Raw genomic sequence first — 19,974 nt, 5'->3', positions numbered from 1 at the left:
ACCCGACGAAACGGTTCATCCTCTGAGGAGCGTTCAATAAACGTCAAAGCAAATCAACACATTAGATCTCTTATGTATAAGTGCAAATTATACTTCTGTAAGAAAGGTCAGTAGTAGCAAATTTACTGTAAATCCAGTCTTTGTTTTTCTAAGATAACTAGCCATAAATACCATTATCCATCATGGGTAAATTATAACCTGATGCTAAAACAAAAAAAAAACACCAGAATCAGCATGGATCATCCTCCTGGGCTTGTGCATATCCACAACAAACTCAGTAGAAATTCGGCCACTGGTTTAGGAAGCCATGGGAAAACGATGGCCTGCTGGTAGCTTAGGATAAATGGCTGAGAGGGTACCGAGATCATTCTGAATCATCCTCTGGGGACCATGAATATCCTTGTCTATGTTTCTAAGAGATTCCATTTCTAAATCTAAAGTTTGTTGGGTAAAGACAGACAAACTAAAATCTTCCAAAATGTTTGGCTGAGAACCTACAACTAGTTGTGGAAAGTAATCTGCCAGCACAGGAGGAGATGACACTATCAAAGCTTCTGCACTGTAGTTGTGTGAATGCAGCACAGCTACTGATGCTTGCCATCCATTCTCCCCCTCATACTGTGAGAAGTCTATTTACCGGCCAACTGATGCAAAGATTAAAAGCCATTACCGTCACTTGGCAGGAGTATTAAGGAAAAGTATTTGCAGACAGCGCATTCATTCACATTTCAATGCACCCATCGTGACTTATCAGAATACAGAATTAGAATGAAAAGTGAAAAGGTAAATAAACAGCACTTACATAACAGCAGAAACATTCGAACACATTCAGATTCATTACATTAGTGTACCATTTCTTTATTCGTACTGCTCGAAGACGGTCATGTCAGACTGTTAGCTGAAAATTACACCCACTACTGTGAAACATGTAGTAGAGCATAAAGGAAAAGGCTATATATCTGTCACTCAGTGGCATTCCAGTAGGATTTACTGTAATAAAACAATCTGTGTGTAAGGGCAGCTTTTTGTTTTCATTTGAAAAGAATTTGTAATGAATTTTAGTTACTAACCACAGGAACATCTTGTGCTTGTTTTAGTGGGTGTTAACACATGGCAGCCCTTTTCACTTTTCCTTTTAACATCATATTGTCTATTGTGTCCCATCGGGCGCTGATGGGCTGCTCTCAACACGTTCACACACTTTCCAGCTGCTCTCACATGTAAATCTCATACGGAAAGTGCAGGCTGTGGTGACAGGAAGTCCCACCGCAATCTTGCGCACGAACCAATGATGCATCATCATTTCGAATGCGCTGCTAAATATGCATGCATAACAAACAGAATGATCGGAACACAATGAGCATGTCATCACGATATTAGTCGCTAGCGACTCAGTATTTGCCTTTGTGGCTTTAAGCAGCCATCTGCACAAGTTCTTTTGTGCAGCTTCATGGAACACAGTTCCTGTTTCCTGCTGTGTTTTCACATTATCTTCTCCAATCCTTCTGCTCATCAGTTTTTTACCACTCTTGCACAAAACACTGAGACTCTTGCTAACAGTTCTTCTAAATGTCACTCTGTTTGGAACTATTTCTCCACCTCTCTGTTTTCTTACATCTCCTTGGATACATAAGACTAAAGCTCTCCTCTCAGTCGTCCACATGTTCAACTGACTAATTTCTTTGGTAGACTAATGTTATTCCACCCAGGTAGTTTCTGTCATTTACTGACTTTAAGCACAGACTATTTGAATAAAATCCTGGATGAAAACCAACTTAAAGGATGTAATATGCACTTCAGCCAGATGGCTTTGACCTGTTTCTAGGTCTGCAAGCCAACCTACTGATAACACTAGCATAAATGACATTCCTTTCCCTCGCAGCATCCCAGATATGGCAAATGTAACATGCCAGCACAATCTCCATGCTCAACAACCTGTGCAGCAGCTTACGTAACAAAATGATGAGAAGGCAAGGACACAATCTTTAGATCTGACTGTGGAGTGAGAACCAGTTGAGAGGGGGATGGGAGACACTCGACAGGAGAGATATTGCCACCGTAATCTAAACTGAGAGGGTGAGCTGTAGAGCAAGCTGACCTTGAAGAGTTTAACCTGTCAATCAAAAGAGTGTTTCTCCTCTCTGATGAGCAGCGAGGCAGGAAGCACAGCCCCAGATATGTCAGCTTTGTGCAGATGTATAAATGATGTGGAGAAACAAAAATAATGTGTGCATCACTCTCCACACTGAACGTGGAGTCGTTTCAAACACCGGAATATGCTTTGTGTTATGTTTATCTTCATGCAGGCTTTACACAGCCAACCTGTAGTCTGATGGCTGTTAAACCTCATGAGGCACAAACCCTTCAAAAACCCAAACCCGGGATCAAGTTTTCCTGCAGTGTGACATCATCCAGCATGGTTCACGGTCATTATGATGAAAGTTAAAATAGCTGCCGCTGCATTCTGTAAAACCGTGCTTCCATGCATATGGAGTATGTTGGAGTCTTTACTGTGGACTGTATTTCATATCTTACCCCTACTTTAAACAAAAGGCCCCCATCACTGCAGCCAATGTGGCTACAAACAGCAGTAACACACTTGAAAGGTGGAGCTATTTAGAAAAAATAAAGCAAGCGTACCAACCATATAAAAATCCACTATTATTAACCTTTCATTAAAGTCTTTTTTTCCTTTAATTAACCTTTTTAAAATCTTAAAGTCTGTTTTCGTTTACAGAAATCTATTTCTGCCTGCCAAAACATATTATATATAATTAAACCATGCACTGCTTAAGAATAATGTATTATATTGCTGTGCTATGTAGGGAGCAGATGATGCATATTAAAATACAAAAGACTTGTGATTATGTAATTGTACTCATGATTAGAAGCTTTATTAGCCTACAGTCTAAGGCTCCAGAGTTAGTAACCAACTAGCCACATTAAACTAGAACCTACTGACTTGTATGACCAAATGTGATGTACAGGGGCAAAAAGGCAAAGACAAGCTTAAATTCAAAGACTAACTACTCCACAAAATTAGCACATATTATCTTTAACAAACTGAAGAAGGAAAAAAAAAACGGAGCCTCAAAATCGTTGAGGCCAAGTGTTTAAAAGCATATTCAATATGAGAAAGCCTTTTTGTGGATGAGTGAGGAGGGCAATGCTGGATCTTTTGTGCTTTGACATACCACCATGTGTCTCCTGCTACAAAATGAAAGCCACTGAAGTGCTTAGCAACTGTTTCCCCAGCATGTCTCACAACAAGCGTGCTCCACTGTGCAGTACATCTACATAAGGTGAATCTCTGTGTGCACAGGTCTCCACGGGGCCTTACCATCTGCTCTGAAGAAGATACTTCCACCGGTCAAACAGTGAAGATATCAAAGGGGTTAATTTCGCTGCCAGGGTGCCGTACGTCAGCAGGAATCAGCTTAATGTGACTGTTATTTTGCTGCATCCTTTAAATTCTGACAAAAACAAAATAATAATATATAATAATTCCAGATCGTATGTCCCCTGGACTGGACTGTACAGAGGAATTTAAATGTTGTGAAATAAATAAATAAATCTAACGCCTGACTTCAAGGCTCAGCATGCTGTCCTTGCATTTCTGCTCATTTTTTCCCCCCTGCTGTCCATTTGCCATACGTGGTCATTCACCCTTCGCGGTAACCCAGAAATGTTGTTCTTCTGTCCATAAATAGGTTTTATTCTGCACTGCACTGTGTTCGCTGACAATATTGAGTGACAGTGAGTTATAAATGTCACAGGGCAGAGAGATTGACACCTGAGAGTGGAGGAAATATGAAACTAAAAAAAACACAACTCCCCGTAAAGTTGTGACTTGAGATTGAAGCTTGTGTTTTAGCTTTTTTACAGTTCTATTTTTGCAAGAAAAACTCACTTATGATTCCCATGTGACTCCAACTTTCAACCCACCCTCACAACACCCCGCCCGCAGTTCTTCACACCAAAGAGTTTGAATCAAGTGTAGGGTGGAGATATGCTGCACCTTGGTAAAATGCAGACTGTGCAGCAGCTGTGGTATTGGTGGAGTTATTCTGTTGTGGCACAGTTTCAATTCTCTCTTTCTTCTTCTGATGGCTGCTCACTGGGTGAGTAATTGCGAACCCCAGAGATCACTTTGAATGGTAAACTCCCCTCATGTGGAGGCAGTCATTTCAAATTACAACAGTCAGGGGGTTACATCTTACAAAAAGGTAAGTAAAATACAAGCAAGCCTTTGTATAACTATATCCTTTTGTTTTTTGAAGCTAAATGCAATTTCAAATCCCAACAACAGAGCTGTGAGAGCCTGAATCGTTTTATTTTGCAGTTTTACTTGTGCCTCCCACAGTTTTTTTGATGCAGCGTTGTGGGTCACCCTTCAATCTCCGGTGACGTCACGCAGATTTGTGTGCACACATGCCGAGCTGCAAGGCCACTACACCCAGTTTCCTTTAAAGGCATGAAAACAGGGATCACAATATCTCCAGCGAGGGCCTTTATCCCTGTGGCAGCATGCTGTCCTGTACAGATACTGCCCTCTGAACAAACAAGATTACATTGATGAACAGAGGCAGGCTTGTTTACTCGCTGTGTCAAGGTACTTTGGGGGTGACTCACTGTCAGTGAGGAGCAGAAACTTTGGAGATGAGATGCAGCAGGTATCTAAGGCAATTAAATGAAAACTCTGATTCAGAGTTTCTGTAAACCTCCTTGTCCTCCTCCTCAAATCGCTGCAGCTTTTCATGTTGCTGAAGGGCAACTTCTAAATTCTTTTTTGTCTCACTTATCACATTATTTATTTTTATTATGTTTTCTAAAATGACCTGCCACAGTTCTCTGTGTGCAAGCTAAATAAGGCTTTGACCCAGCCAACCCCGTCTCCTACGGGATTCTGCTCGTTTAAAACACATGGCACTTATAAATATCTTCTGAAAGACATTAAACTGCCAATATAGCTGACTGCATTCACTGCAAATGTTTTCCTCCAGCGCAGGAATATCGTTTTCACGTAATGTGGTGAAAAGTAGTTTTTCACAGCGACCTTAGGGCTGGACTTTTCTTATTGTCAGCAAATCCAATATGATCATCTTACATCATCTTGCGGTGCCAAGTCTACTGACTCACACTGAAAACGAAAGTCTTTAAAAACGGTCGCAAATATACAGTAATTTCCCCAAACAGCTGAACCCTCAGTAAATGTTACTCAGACCGGAGGAGGAGAAATACTGCATTTGTTGGAGACGTACTCAGAGCAGCAGAAAGGTGTTCTGTTGGACTGACTCAGAATAAAGCGTATGGTATCCATGATCACGGAAATGTCACAGTGCAGAGCACAACAGAGTTCAATGGCACAGAGGAGGATGCATCAGACTTTGGCTACACAGATACTTGTAATACTTATTAATAGGATAAATTCACTGCTGGGTTTTGGTCCTGTCATCATTTGTATCGAGACAATATGTAAAAGTTGCCTAGTTTTAACCAAACATGCCAAGAAAAAGGATTGAAAGATGTTGCAAATGAATACTGCATGCATTGTTTCTTGAAATAAATTACTTACAATTGGAAAATCAGTGGAACTAAAGGGAAAGGGCTAAAAGTGTTTTCCAAGAAGACAAGCATGATGCAGTTTCACAACTGCCTGTTTTTTGTTTTTTAAAAATCCTCCACACAACAAAACAAAAGGTTGGAGTCTGGTGGGGCAACAGTTAATCAGCACTGCAATTCCATATAACAATCCTGTTTCTCAACCCAGTGAACACTCCCATGTGGTTAGAACATGTTGATATACAGGCCAATGCTTGGACAAGCAATGTTTATTATGTTTCTACATCTGTATTACTCACTCTACGTAAACGCCTGTTCACAGAATAGAGCAGTTTAGGTCACATATGGTCATGATGGATGTCAACATGTGTCTCGCCTGCAGTGCAATTGCTGAAGCAAGAGAGATAGCTGTGCGCTTGGTTGGCAGACCGCCATTTGAGAGAGGGCTCCATCTTGACTAAGGATGGCTGATTTCTATCTCATTCTCTGTCATTTTCCCCTCAATGGTTTATCTATCTGCTGGAGGCAATATCCATGCAGCTACCTGAGGTGAGATCATTGTAATTCATACACATGCCCGAGGCATCACACAACGCCCAGGGACCCTAAACAGTCAGTGTATGTTTAAGGAAGGTGGATGTATCATAAAAGAGAGAATGGAGCTGGTTATAGAGATCTAGGAAAAACAAGACCCCCAACACTTCATGCAAGATAATCAGCTGCCTTCTCAGAATACAGAAAAAGCTCACATGACACAACAGGAGATTAAAGGAATGTGCCTACACACAATGACCCATAAAAAGGCTTTCAATGCCTCAGCTCTACTGACGATTTGTATGCATCGCACAGCACAAGCTGGAAGTGAAACATGCAATTTAGGGCCAATAAAAGTCAGTCTACTTCTTCAAAATGGAAATAACTCAACAGCATATTTGAAATCCTTGACCATTTTCCTCACAGAAATTAGGTATATTTTCATCAAAACTCAGGGTATCAAGCTGATCTTATTCTCTACATAAAGTGGTGGCGCTTATGAACTCAACTGAGGGATTTCTCTTACAGATAAGGAAGCAAACAATGTGCAAAACACAACCCTATGATTATCAAAAATATTCTAGCGTAACCTTAATTCATTTCAATTTGTTTCACTCTTTTAACGTGAAGCGTTTTACGTTGGAATTGGATGAAAGGTGCTCCTGACCTTCGTGTGCAGTGTACATAATGTCTGAATAACCTTGCAGAGTGCGAGCCCCTTTGCCCACTAGGCTGTAACACAGTACCTTATGTGATGTCTGAAGAGATCATGTATCCACCCGCCTCAGGTTTATTGCAGCAGCATATAAATCACATCACGAGAACAGGTGTGCACGCTTTCTGTTCAGCAGTGTATGAACTGTGTTCATGTTTATGTGCTCGGAAGTGCAGGCAAACTAATCTAGGCCAGAGGGGGGTCGTGTCCATGGTGACAGCAGCAAAAGAGCCAGAAGCACCTGTGTAATGCAAGCTACTTGTAGTAGTACAATGTGTGAGTATTATGAGAACATACGTGGTTAAATCCATTTGGTGCTTCAGATAAAATGCTATTTGTCCTTTTTTTTTCTTCCTGACATTTTTCAAAACTTATGAGGTGTAATCTTTACCACCTTCGTCGTAAGAGCATCTTTCACTTTTCTGTGTGTCAGTACAGCGTGAGTCATGATGTTAACAATAATTTCTGGGTAGAAAACACCTGACAGCAAACCTACATACAATTTCATATGCCTTGATGTAAGACATTTCATGTGCCTTCATACAATAACAGCTCTTTACAAATGTCAGATTAGAGACATAATTCTTAACTAAAGAAAATGACAGTTTAACTTTACACAAAATTAGCAGTTAATTATATCAAACATTACAGTTATGGGCTGTAATTTGCCAAATTTCCAGCTCCCCCGCGACCCTGATGGATAAGCGGTATAGAAAATGGATGGATGGATTTGCCAAATTCACATACGTCAGTGATGCAAATCAACCACAGGTTCTGAAGTGAAGTTGTTGTGAGCTCTCTCTCTCGCAGCGCAGTCTTAGAGAATCCACAAGATAAAAAAGACGGGGGCGCTCAGTGAGTGGAGCCACACTACAAGCTGGGTGTTCTGGTTACTGACGCTTTCGAGTATCTACGCCGCAAAGCTCAGGACTGTTTGGGGTACTACAGGGGCTAGAGGGATTTCAAAACTCTAAAAATTATTACTGATTATAATATCACATAATACAAACCAAAACTGAATGACCTTCTCTATAATGTAAGTAAGAATGGCCTCTGTGGATGATCCCAGAGACCGATCACAGTAATAAGACTGGCAGTATTTTTAGATCTGAAAATCACAAGCGTTTCATCTATTGAATATCACAAGGCTCATATTCAAAACAGTGGGCGTATGGACGCATCGCAAGTTTATCCCTCCAAAAGTTAGAACGATGGCTTGCTGTTGCCTCTACTCGTACTTGGCATTGTTTTTAAATACACTCAATGCATTGAGGCCACAGAATGAAGTCTAATGGACTAGCATGAAAAGACAGCAGCCCCAGTGCTTTTAAAGCACCTCTCCAGTTTGGCCTTTCCAGCAGATGATCAAAGCTGGGCGAGACCTGGAAAAAGCATGACTGTGGGGGCAAAGAGGTCCACTGACTCCAGCTCCTCTCCCTTGGCTTTGAGGACCCAGCTAGGCTTTCATTTGCTCCTGTTGCCTCACTGTTATTACCAAGAGTAGATGGCCTGAAAGATTCCTGTTGCTTTTAAGTGCAAGAGGACAAGGTGTGCTTGGAAACTGAGAAAAAAGTGTAAATACTGTCATTTTATGTATTTTTAGGATTGTTTTTTAAAGATATGATTAGTTTGGGGTTAAAAAAGAAAAAAGAAAGTTTGGGGATCTGCAGGAAGGGTTGAGTGAAAGGGAGAGACTGCTGTGTCAAGCCGACTCCTGCTGTGACAATTACTCCAGTGTGACACATGGTGCTTTTATGCTCCGGAGGTAAAAGCACTCTGGATTTTGTTTAGACTCTACCTAAGATGCTCCCATCACTTTCACATAATTTTGAACCTGTCTGCTCAACTGATGATGCATGTGTCATTTTGCTCTTGCACTAATGCATTAAAAAAAAGGAACTGGCACCTTTCAGGCTTTTAGGATGTTCACAGTTCTGCTGAGGAGAGCGAGCTGTGTTCCTGCACGTCCACTGTGTGTACGTGGTCGAGCATCAATTCTTGTCTTTCTGGACCGTTTCATTTCCATTTTGTGGTTCGCGTCTACAGTACATTTCTGTTTCTCGGCAGACTGATTCTTCAGCATGCCTGAGGATTAACAAAAGTTCTTCTGCTTTTCCTAATAAATTCAATATTTTAGCTTCCTCAGCTTATCTGTCTAACAAAACAGCTTGTGAGCACAGCATTTATTCTTAGAGGAGTGAAAAACCTGACGTAGTTTTCAGAAATAACAGCACAGTCTTAGGAGGCGTTTTGTTACCTAGCAACTTGACGGCAAACCTACTTTACACATTAACTAAATAGAATTTGTAACATGGTCCCAACAGACACTGCACAGAAGGGAGAGCATCATAACATTAAAAAAAAAAAGATGTAATGTGCCTCGACTTATATGGGAACAACACAGTGTCAGGCGCAGGCGGAATTAAAAAAAAATCCTCTCTGAAGTTTGGCGGGTGGGGGTGGGGGGCGCCGATGGAGCCACGTAGGCAGAAGGTTCACCGGTGTTCGAACACAGCAAACAGACACTTAGAATTACACTCCCATGTTCAATTTACAAGCAACTGTGAGCCAGCGCAGCATTAAACAAGCATCTGGGTGTTTTGGCTCGGGCTGCCGTCAGCAAGGCCGAGGAATCCCTTTTCCATTTGGAAGCTCAGCGCAGATATGTGACTACATCTGAGGCCACCTCATTTAATGTGAAATTAAAAAAACAAACGCCCCTGTTCTTTTGTTGGTTCCAGCTTCATTAGCAGACTTCATTTTACTTAATGGTGCTGTAAGTGATGAATAATTGAAGTGTTTGTTGTGTAACTTGAAGGAAACGCACAGTATTATACACAGAGTAATTATTACTCTTTTATGATGATTACTTGTATTCTTGCATTCCGCAGGCCATAACGATTATCTGTTTTGTCCTGTGATTTACTTTCACAACAGAGTATTAATGAAAAGCAAAATGAGGACAAAGAAACTCAGATCAAAGCACAAGAAAGGTGAAGAAGGCACAAATATGATCACAAGATGATTCGAAGGTGACAATTTATAGGTTTCTAATTCCATTCAATTTTTTATCTTTGTTTTTTACCTTCCTGACAATTACAATCTGATAGCATCTCTGACCTGACCGGACGGACATCAAAACAGAGGAAGACATTTTCTGTCTCGCCTTTTTCCTGTCTTTTTCAAAGGGAGCAGACGTACTAAGAAGCCTCGGCTAACTGCATGCAGTGATGTCAGAGCTTTATTTTTATTTCAGTTGGACTCAGTAGGTATGACTGATTGAAAGCATTTTGACACTAAAGGCTGTTTTCATTCTTGGTCCACAGTAATTGCACATCCCTCCGAAAAGAAGCAGCATGTGGTCTCACTGACACCTGAGAGGACAGTTACTGTCTATGACCAAAAAGTCAAGACACGAGGACAGAGAACAATAAAAAAATTACAGGCAAAATGCATAAGTGAGACTGACTTCCTGCTCACAATGATTTTCAATAGTCTTAATAACCCATCTGAGAGTTTCTGTCCACGAGCTCTCGTATGCAAAGTCACGAGCTGAACAAGCATCATCAGCCTGATTGAGTTCACCCCTGTGGTCTATTTAAATATTTCCCTGCCAGATTAAGTTTGCTAAACACACAATTCAGCGCAATTACGCGAGCCTCTGTGTGTGTCATTACGGCGCTGAGGAAGAGAGATGGACACGGGTCTTGGTGACAATGATCAGCAAATAAACTTCTCTAGAGTCAGCCTATCAATCCATTGGCAGCCCAATTCAAAGAAACCTGCGGGCAGGAAGCGAGAAGGACGAACGACTGCTTTCCTTAACAGAGAAATTTCAAAGTGAAACAGAAAGAAACTAAATCACACAAAAGTGGTAATTAAAACCAGTTTATCACTGAAATTTTACTTAAAACAATATCCATTTGTCTTTGAACTGTCGAGCCTTCTTTTTTAATTAGGTGAAGAAGATGTGAAACTAAAAATCTAAAACTGTGCCTTGAAAAAGAAGAAAACGTTAGATCAGATAACATTACTTGTGCTCATCTATTCTGAATGTGCCAAGTCTGTTTGTGTGTATTTTGTTCTTCAGGCGGTAAGAGTGGCCTTCTTCTACTCTTTGAATATTTACCAAGCCATAGCTTAATCCCACGAGTCAAAAAAGCACCACCTACACTCCCTGAGGAGTGGAAAGAGGGATTAGACCTGCAGTCTATAACTCACACCTACACACAACCACACCCGCCCACTCAGACAGCATTACATTTCCCCAAACTCAGATGTTTTAGCCTCCCTGTGGCGTTACACAAAACAAATGTTGCTCAGTATTGACATTGACTCGGTTTGAAAGTGCCTTGGGCTCAGGCGTCCTGATGAGTCACCAGACGCTGATCTAAGTGCAGTTCGAGGAGCTTGCCTGGCCCAGATATTTCACATAGTCGAGGAACAGATTAGAGCACAGCAGCTTTGATCCTGTTAATATGATGCCTGCCATCATTTCTGCCACCTTTGGCACATGACACGGTTTGCCTCTTCCTGTCAGCAATCAGAAGAGAAGGTTGGGAACATGGAGTCTTTTGTTTCCCCTCACCAGTTCCCTGACTCTCAGTCATCCAGTAATAATATTACACTCTGAGTTAATGTGAAGTATGCAGTCACACAGACAGTTTCTGAACTTGGTTCTACTTTTGTATTTGATTCATTTCATGTATTTGTAAACAAATGCAATCATACACAAGCCTTTACAAATTGCTTTAAAATTGAACAGATCCCACCACATTTTATTTTAAACTAAACAAGTGGAACTGCTGAGTATCACATGGCAACAAACGCAACCCAAAAAAAGAAAAAAAGTATTTCAGGGTTGGTTTTGCTAAGACCTTCAATTTCTTTCATGGACGCATGGCTAACAAGCCATTCTCCCCTAGCAAGGTCTTCAAATCACCTGCACAATTTACAGCTTCCTCCTGATTTGATTTGAACTCTTATTTGATGTTTTGTCATTTCAAGTGCTTTACGAAGCACACAAAACACCTAGAACATTTCTTTTGAATATGATCAGAAGTGAACTTTCATATACCTTCAACTGCTGCTTTCCATAATCATAACTGAAAAACTAGAGTGCAAACTTCCACCAAGGTTGCACAGTCCTGTAAAAAGCCTATTACTGAATGAGTTATTTTCATCAGATAAGCATTAAAGTGCACACACACTGGCAAAGTGGATGTGTGCACCAGATTAATAAGGTCTTTTCTCAAAATGGTGTTCCAGTTCCTGGAAGCAGAACTTCCACTAAACACTTCCACATGCTACAAATAAACAAACCTGACGAACAAGTTAACTCCTTAATTAAGACCATTTATGTCTTTATTAATGTGATTCTTGGATCCTGGAGGGCAGATGCAAATCTCTTAAAGGAATCATCTCTGTATTACCAGTGAGGTGCAAATATGACAATACTGTGAGGTAGTGAGCTTTTATCTGAGGCTTTTATCTAGTTTGGTTTCTGTGAAGCATACAGCAGCCATGAAGCCATCTTTCAGGAGATAAAGTGAAGACACACACAATTTAACGCACACCAGGAGCTGGCAGTGCCCTTCTGCACCGGTGCATTTTGATTCCTGCCTGGACATGAACAGAAAGTGGACAAATTCTGAAGTTTGAAGTCTGTCTCTGAAGAAATAGCACATGTCTCTGCTCGGCAGGGGGCCAAACCCAGTCTGTTTCTCCGCTGACTTTTTCGGGACATTGCATTTCCAAAAAGACTTTTTTCCTCAGTCTATAACAGAGTGATATCTGGTGAGTCATAAGGTTAGACAGACGTGCTAAGGTGTATGCTAATTTTGTGAAAGTTCACTAATGAACTTGACAGCCCTCCAAAGAAAACCATCAGACAGCTAAGCTCATACAATATCAATGAGCCTCACATTCTTCGGTCAGTGCAGAGAAGCAAACATCTCCTGCAGCCCACAGTGACCGCAATGTGTCTCAGACACTCTGGCTCACAAAGGACAGATCGACACCAACGAGCCAGGGGAATTGGAGCATTGTGGGAAATGGCTTCCCTGTGGCCATTTTGAACAAGCCAGGCCATCTTCCTCCATGTGTTGTCTTCTCTTAAACTTAGCTAGAGGGGACTTTTTTTTTCTCCCACTATGTAAGGACCATAGAGCTGCACTGACAGAAACAAACCTCCCCATCTGATGGTTACTAAACAGTGCATGCTGGCCTCAAGCAATCACCAGATTCACTGAGAAAACGCCACCGTATATATTTAATGCTATATTTTAAATGCATGAAAGTCACACTGTTGATTTTATCCATTATGACAACATGCTCTGATCTTGGAACATGGCTGCAGAGTTAAAAATAGAAGTAAAAAAAGTACGAGCTATCAATTTTGTCAAATTAGCTTTCAGGTTGTTTGGCAGTAAAACTGACAGTGAGCGCAGCTAAAATGTCACCATTAGTCCATGATCACACAAGTGAGCATAACTACAGCATGTATGGTAGCTCAAAGCTAAACTAAAGAAGCTGGGCTGCAACCTGTGTGACGTGTAAATTTATTGCTAGCTTCAGGTTCTGTCCAACATAAATTTGACTGACTTGGGTATTTGTTCAAAAACATTTCAGATAATGTATCGCTTTCATCATATATTATAATGTTTTTAACAAACACTTTCATCTGTCATTTCAAATTGAAAACATCGGGGACGAATCTTGTTTTCATAATGTGGATTAGAACACATCAATTAAAGAACTACAGGATTTTTTTTGTTGTTTTAGTCAGTCTGCCAGTGAGATGAAATTGAATCTGTCTAGTGTCACTCCGCTATTATCAAATGGCAAGCTCAGACTGTCTCAATGAACAAGGGCGGAAATGAAATAGCAGCACAAGATTAAAAAGGGGAGCAGGGAGTGCTGTCTGAAAAGAAAACATGGCTGAACACTAACCTTGACGGTGGAGAAGGAGGATTTCATTTGGTGTGGGCAATGACAAGCCAAAGGCCTGAATGAGAGCGTTACTCATAGACGTCTGGTCCGCTCTGAGAGAATACGATCATACTTATGAAGCTAGTAATGGTGAGATATTGTTCTAAAAAAACTCTCTGACTCAATTTTCCTTTAACTCAGTTAATATCCCTATTCACCTGTACTGCACTTGATCCAGCTTGATTTTTTAAATATGAAACAATTCACGTTTTGCTAAAGCTTGAAAACTTTACTTAGGGAAGTATCTTAGGGACGTCTACTGTGTAGCTGCAGTGGTTAGCTGATAAATCAATTACCTGATTGAAAGAAAATTACTTGCCAACTATATAAACATTTGTTAGTTCTAGCTTCTTATATGTAAGGATTTTCCACATTTACGAGAATAAATTTAGACTCTTTGGGTTGTGGACTGTTGGATTGACAGAAGAACAGAAGAAACAATGTGAAGACATCACTTTGCCATCTCTGAGCTCTACAATATAATGCATGAATTAGTTTATTTCTACTTTGCACTCCATTATCACAGCACTAGGCCATTTTACACTCTCACAGGGAGACCTGGCTAAGTGAGAGTTTATACATCGAATGAGGTGGCTGTCAGTCCCTCTAAGCTGACAGTCAACACTTTAAGCATGAGCTTTAGGATAATATTAAGAGTCAAGGGAAAACAGTCAACATACTTTAATATTTGGGTGTGTCAACAGACAGTAAATAAAAACCAACTATGGCAAACTCAAAACTTGCAATAATGTAATTTTCTGTGTGCACACGGCTCAGGTAAATACTGTGCAGCTACAAAGGTGCACTCTGCAACAGTCACTTTTCTATTTTTTAGGTAAAGTAAATTTCAAATTGGCAGCTCTCCAGCCTCCTGACATTTACAAACTCCATAAAACACTGAAATATTAGGAGACACTAACAAAAACTGCTGCCACAACAAAAGCAAATTACTAATGGAACATAAGTCTTTTAAAATTCCTCCTATAATTATGTTTACAGTAAGCGATGAAAAAATGAATCAGTTGCACAAAATCATAAAACTGTGATGCTGGAGGCACTTAAGGCTTGCCTTTTTTCACATGAATAATTTGGTCAAAGCATTTCTGTTTTGTTTGTTGCTTTTATTGTGGACCACAGGGAGCTCGGGGGATTAGTGGTACAGTAGGAAACAATCCTTTCTAGGGACTGTCACGAAGCCCATTTAAAGGAGGAATAAAGGCTCTGCGCAATGACTTCCCTCAGGCAAAATGTGGAACCATGGTGCACTGAGATTTTAACCCAATCATATGGCATGAAGGGTGATTAATATGCCTGCTAATGGGAGGAGGCTGGAACATCTCTGGATGTGAGATCAGGTATGAGGCGTAAACAGCAGTGAAAGCTGGCAAGCGAAGGTGGGAAGTGCACAGTGCATCAATCACCGGTGACAGCTGGGACAGACGCAGGGAGCTTCATCATCATCATCAGGAGAGGAGTGGGTGCTTCACTACATCAAATCAGACAGTGCTAATTAGAAATTTCTGCAAATCTATTCTTTAAACCAGGAACCAAGCAAAACCTCTCCTGCTACCCTGCACAAAGAGATGAAAGAGACTTGTAACTTAATAGCTTGAGTATTTATTAGTGCTCATCAATCCCCAAATGTGAAGTTATAGCTCTTATGGGAACACTAAATCAGTAGCTGAAATCACACTACTCAAAATGATGTGTGAACTGAGCAAAATAAAGGTAGATTAAAATTAGGAGGCAGTGCTGCTTTGAAAGCAACCTTAGTGGTTAAGGTAGTAGATGGAGCTAATTAAGCATCACAACTCACTCTTGCCAAACTGCTGACTGTAAACCTGTCACTTCATCAAAAGAAGGGACTGTAGTAAATACATGCATATGGAAATTGTCCCACACAACAGTATCTTCTGACCTCTAGTGACTCTTTGGGCAGCCAGTAGCTAGTTCTCTTTGAAAACAGTTGGGAAAATGAAAGAAATGTTAAACTAAAGTCTCAGCTGTTAGAATGGAGGGATGTTTCTTTGACCTTTCTCCTAATAAAGCCCCATTCATACGCTTCCCTCCCAGATGAGCTGTTCCCAGGTGGGAGTCTCCACACAACCCCCCGCTTCTCCAAGTTTCCAACAACGACAGTTCAGCACATTACCACAAATAACTGTCTTCTTCCAGTGTCACATTAAAGGAACTCTCACAGTCTCTACAATAAAAGCCAAGTTGAATTCTTCAAGCAGAGCCCAACTGGGTCTCATGGGTATTGAGCCTATGAGATCTGCTCCTCCCAGGCCTGATACCAGGGGAGTCCAGGGGCCTCATTTATAACCAGTGTGTACACATAAGAAATTGCTTGAAACACACATTAAAAAAGTTTTTATCATACTGACTCAATGTATATAAATTAAATAACTTGAGTGTGATTCAGTACAGGCATCAGAACAACTAAATGCATTTTTTTTTTTACATGTAATATTTAATTAATAACCATAATAACAACAATGATAATAAACTTTATTGATGCTGCTTAGTATTAGACTAGAGGTTTTTTGGGGTATATTTTAATTTCTGTGAGGTAGGTGTCAGCACATTTCATTTTCATTGAGGTCTTCAGAAGTTGAACTGTAGACTCCTTGGAAACACTGTGTATTTATATCTACTCACTTTTGAGGATAACATGAGGCTTCTCTGTCCTTCATAGGATTTAGTGTAGCCTAAGTAATATCCGCACATTAGCACTGAAGTGTGCTCAAGGAAAGCTTGCACCAGTATGAAAATGTTCCCTTTGCAACATTTGTATTTGTTATTTGTACACAGACTTCCTGTTCCTTTGTTGCCAAACCTGTGTTTTGGCTTTTAAGCTTATTTCAGCCCCGGAGCAGTTTTCCTCCAGTCCATTCTACCAAGTAAAGAATAAACAACAATTTGCACTATTAGTTCACCATGTATAGAACAGACTAATGCCTCTCATCCTCTTGACTGAATGGCCACTCCAGTCCTTCTGATCTCAGCTGACTTCCCTCCATTGAATTAGCACGCAGCCTTGTGGGCTACAGGCTCTGGGGCCATGTTGGAGCCTCAGTGGTGAATATTAGATTGCACGCCTCCAGATCTCATTAAAGGAAGCAACAGGACAATGTCTGCATCTCAAATGAGACCAGGGGCCATCAGGCATCCTGACTCCCTGTTGGATTTACTGATTTGATTGATACTGTGTGTATGTGTCAGGGTAACAGGAGGGTAAGATGTCTCTTTCAGTAAATATAATTAGGCCACTTTTACAAATGACACAATTGGGGGAAAATTGGAATTTGGGATTCTGCAGCATCCTGCAAATGCTGCTGCATGGGGCCTACATTATACTGCTCATTACATCCACAGGTCATCTGATAGATTCAATGAAGAGTCTTACAATATCTTCGGTTAGATGGCCTTCCTCCAGTCTTCCTTTCCAAATGGCAGGAAACTGAAAAAGAAATATCATGGTGTCAGTGTCCATAAACATAAAAACATCTGCTTTTAAGCTATAAATTTCACTGACATATAACAGATAAGCTGCTGAAAAACACACCACATAGCACATAAGTGATTGAACCTGAGACGCACAATGTAGTGAAATGTGTCAAATGAGCCTGTGAAGACTAAATCTTCCCACAAAGTGAAATTAATGGGTCAGTTTACATTGTTTTAACAAAGATGCCCAGTATTAGGCTCGTATTGCACCTAAAGGCATGACTTTCACAGTGGTTAACCAGTGATCACAAATTATATTTCAGTTCCAATAAAATTTCCCAATGTACACTATAACATGAAAAGAAGTGAGATGATACTCCAGAGTAGGGATGGGCGATATGTTATCGTTTACAATGTATCGTAAAAAACATTACCCACGGTAAGAATCTGTCATCCCATGATAAAAACGATAAATTCCAATTGATGACGTATGTAAGTGCCCACTCGCAGCCCAACACGTGTGGAATGTTGACAACAATGGCGGAAGGCGGCGCAGATACGCCGGGCAGCGAGGAGCTCGTTCCTAAGCGGGGCTCCGGCTCCATTATCTGGAACTGATTTGGTTTTAAAAAGTCTGACGCGGAGCAGCAATTTACCACGTGCATGGATTGCAAACAAACAGTGCATGCAAAGGACAGTAACACGACTAATTTGTTCCACCACCTCAAACACAAGCACAAACCGGAATACGATGATAGCCAGAAAATGCGCAAGGATGCAGAAGCAGCGTCAAATTCATCCAAAGAAACCACCAGTTCAGACGAAACTTGCCGATGCACTGAGGTTATTGATGCAATGTAAATAAGAACATCACCAATAATTGACAATTAACAATTTGAGCTGGTAAAGTCAAAGTTTTTATTCATTTCTTTTAAAATTTTTTTTTGGTCTGGTAGAAAGTGTTGAGTTGAATCAATTGCACTTTCCACTGTCAATTCCACCACACAAAAAGAAACTATACTTCAGGAGCCCAAATTCACCTGTTGGCCTACACTATCTTAAGAGCACAGCTGGTGTGAAATTGAGCTGAAATAATTAAGCTTAAAATCAGTTAATTTGAGTTTCAACCAGTTGGGTTTTCATAATGAAAGACTGGCTTCAACTCAGCCTCATTCCTCTATTTTAAAATGTTAATAAGTCTTACAATAATCAGTGACAGAAAATTAGTGGTCTCATTTGCAGGCAGCAGATGGCAAGCCACAAAGTAGTACTACATAAACAACATGCATATGTTGGGGCACTTTAATGGGTTCAAAGGACAAACAAGCTATATGAAGCAGAAGAAAGTCATGGCAACTATTTATACTCTCCCTTGCAAATCAGAGCTGAACCACACTGTTTATTCTTTACAACATCTTTGACAGTTCAACCATGTGAAGAAATGGTAAAAACACACAGAAATTCCTGCAACCAGTAATGTAAAGGTTAAACTAGGGTTCAGGCAAATCATATGAAATACCTGCAAGAACCATGAACCTTTTTAAGTTCAACTCCATACTGGCCTCATAGTGTTTCTTAATTAGCTTTTGCAAGTACATTGCTGCTACAGAAAAATCTGAGGATATTATTGGGTGTAAGGAAGTGAGGGGCCCTTCAGAGAGGTGAGGTGTTACCCTTCTAAATTAGATGTAATATCACACCATGGCAGGGGGTGTTCAACTGCCAGCAGTGGGACTGAAAACTACAATTTAATGCAGCAAACTCCAGCACTAAGCACCTTTTGTCAGTGTTCTTTTCATAAATTCTACAAGTCACCATTAAAAAAAAACACCACGGAGAAGAAAGCAACATTTTCTCGCATTTATACAGTGTGGATAAAAACATAGAGATGGAGAAAGGCAGAGGACAGAGGAAGTTTTGTCCATTGACAGTCAATGGCAGAAAATCAGTACCAGACCTAGCCGGCTGTCTTCCAAATGATGATGCCATGTAAGATAGACAGAGCAGCTAATTAGAGGCTGATATTTACCAGTAGACAGCAGGTTGGCTTTGAAAGCCAACTACTGAAAAGGTGTTTCATGAATGTGCCACAGTCATGTGAGTTGGAAAACAAACACCTCACCGTCTGCCCATTGGGATATACAGTATGATCCTGAAATAGACTTCAAATGCCCGGGGACACCAGTCAGGCTCACTGGCAGTCATTGACAAGCAATAAGCTAGGTGAAGAGGGCTTAAAGACATGTCTATTTTTACTGTGGTGGAGTCGAGCATAGACCATGAGTGATGGGGACTGAGCTAAACCTCACTGTAGGAGGCCTGAAAATAAGATGTCACTGTACTCAGTTCACACGCAGGGGATGTCCTGAAATCAACCAAAGTAGTCACTGTACTTTGGTAAATCTGAGTTTATGGTTGCTGTTTATACACACAATGCCAAGCAGAGAGAGAACAACATGATCGACTTTAAAGCAAAGAATAAAATATGGTAAAAACTTGTTTTCAAAACCAAGACAGAAAAATGCAAAAAGAGAAGTCAAATACAATCACAATATCTTTGAATATTTCAATCAGCTATTTCTAAACTGCAGTGAGTAAACAGTTTATAGCTCAAGCTGAAATAAATTCAGCAGTGTTGGATGTTTCTTTCATTATCCTAATCTTGAGGCAGAAATGTAGGAAAAAAAAAGCTAATCTGAGTGTTTTGCACTATTTCATACTGA

General features: G+C 40.5%; 1 protein-coding gene across 9 annotated transcripts in view; it reads right to left on the bottom strand.

The window, feature by feature from the left end:
- Nucleotides 1-19,974, bottom strand: part of syt1a (synaptotagmin Ia) — a 155,753-nt gene that overhangs the window by 88,184 nt on the left and 47,595 nt on the right. For 8 of the 9 annotated variants that reach the window (XM_046379673.1, XM_046379674.1, XM_046379672.1 and 5 more), the window contains one exon: nucleotides 17,211-17,264. The exons of the other annotated variant lie outside the window; for it this stretch is intronic. The gene's annotated coding sequence lies outside the window, so the exon portion shown is untranslated. The remainder of the gene's footprint in view (nucleotides 1-17,210; nucleotides 17,265-19,974) is intronic. 9 annotated transcript variants of the gene reach the window in all.

The sequence above is a fragment of the Scatophagus argus genome, chromosome 22 (assembly GCF_020382885.2).
Source record: "Scatophagus argus isolate fScaArg1 chromosome 22, fScaArg1.pri, whole genome shotgun sequence".
NCBI lineage: Eukaryota > Metazoa > Chordata > Actinopteri > Scatophagidae > Scatophagus > Scatophagus argus.
Note: the sequence above shows the minus strand (reverse complement) of the source record. Positions and strands in the feature narration are given on the sequence as shown.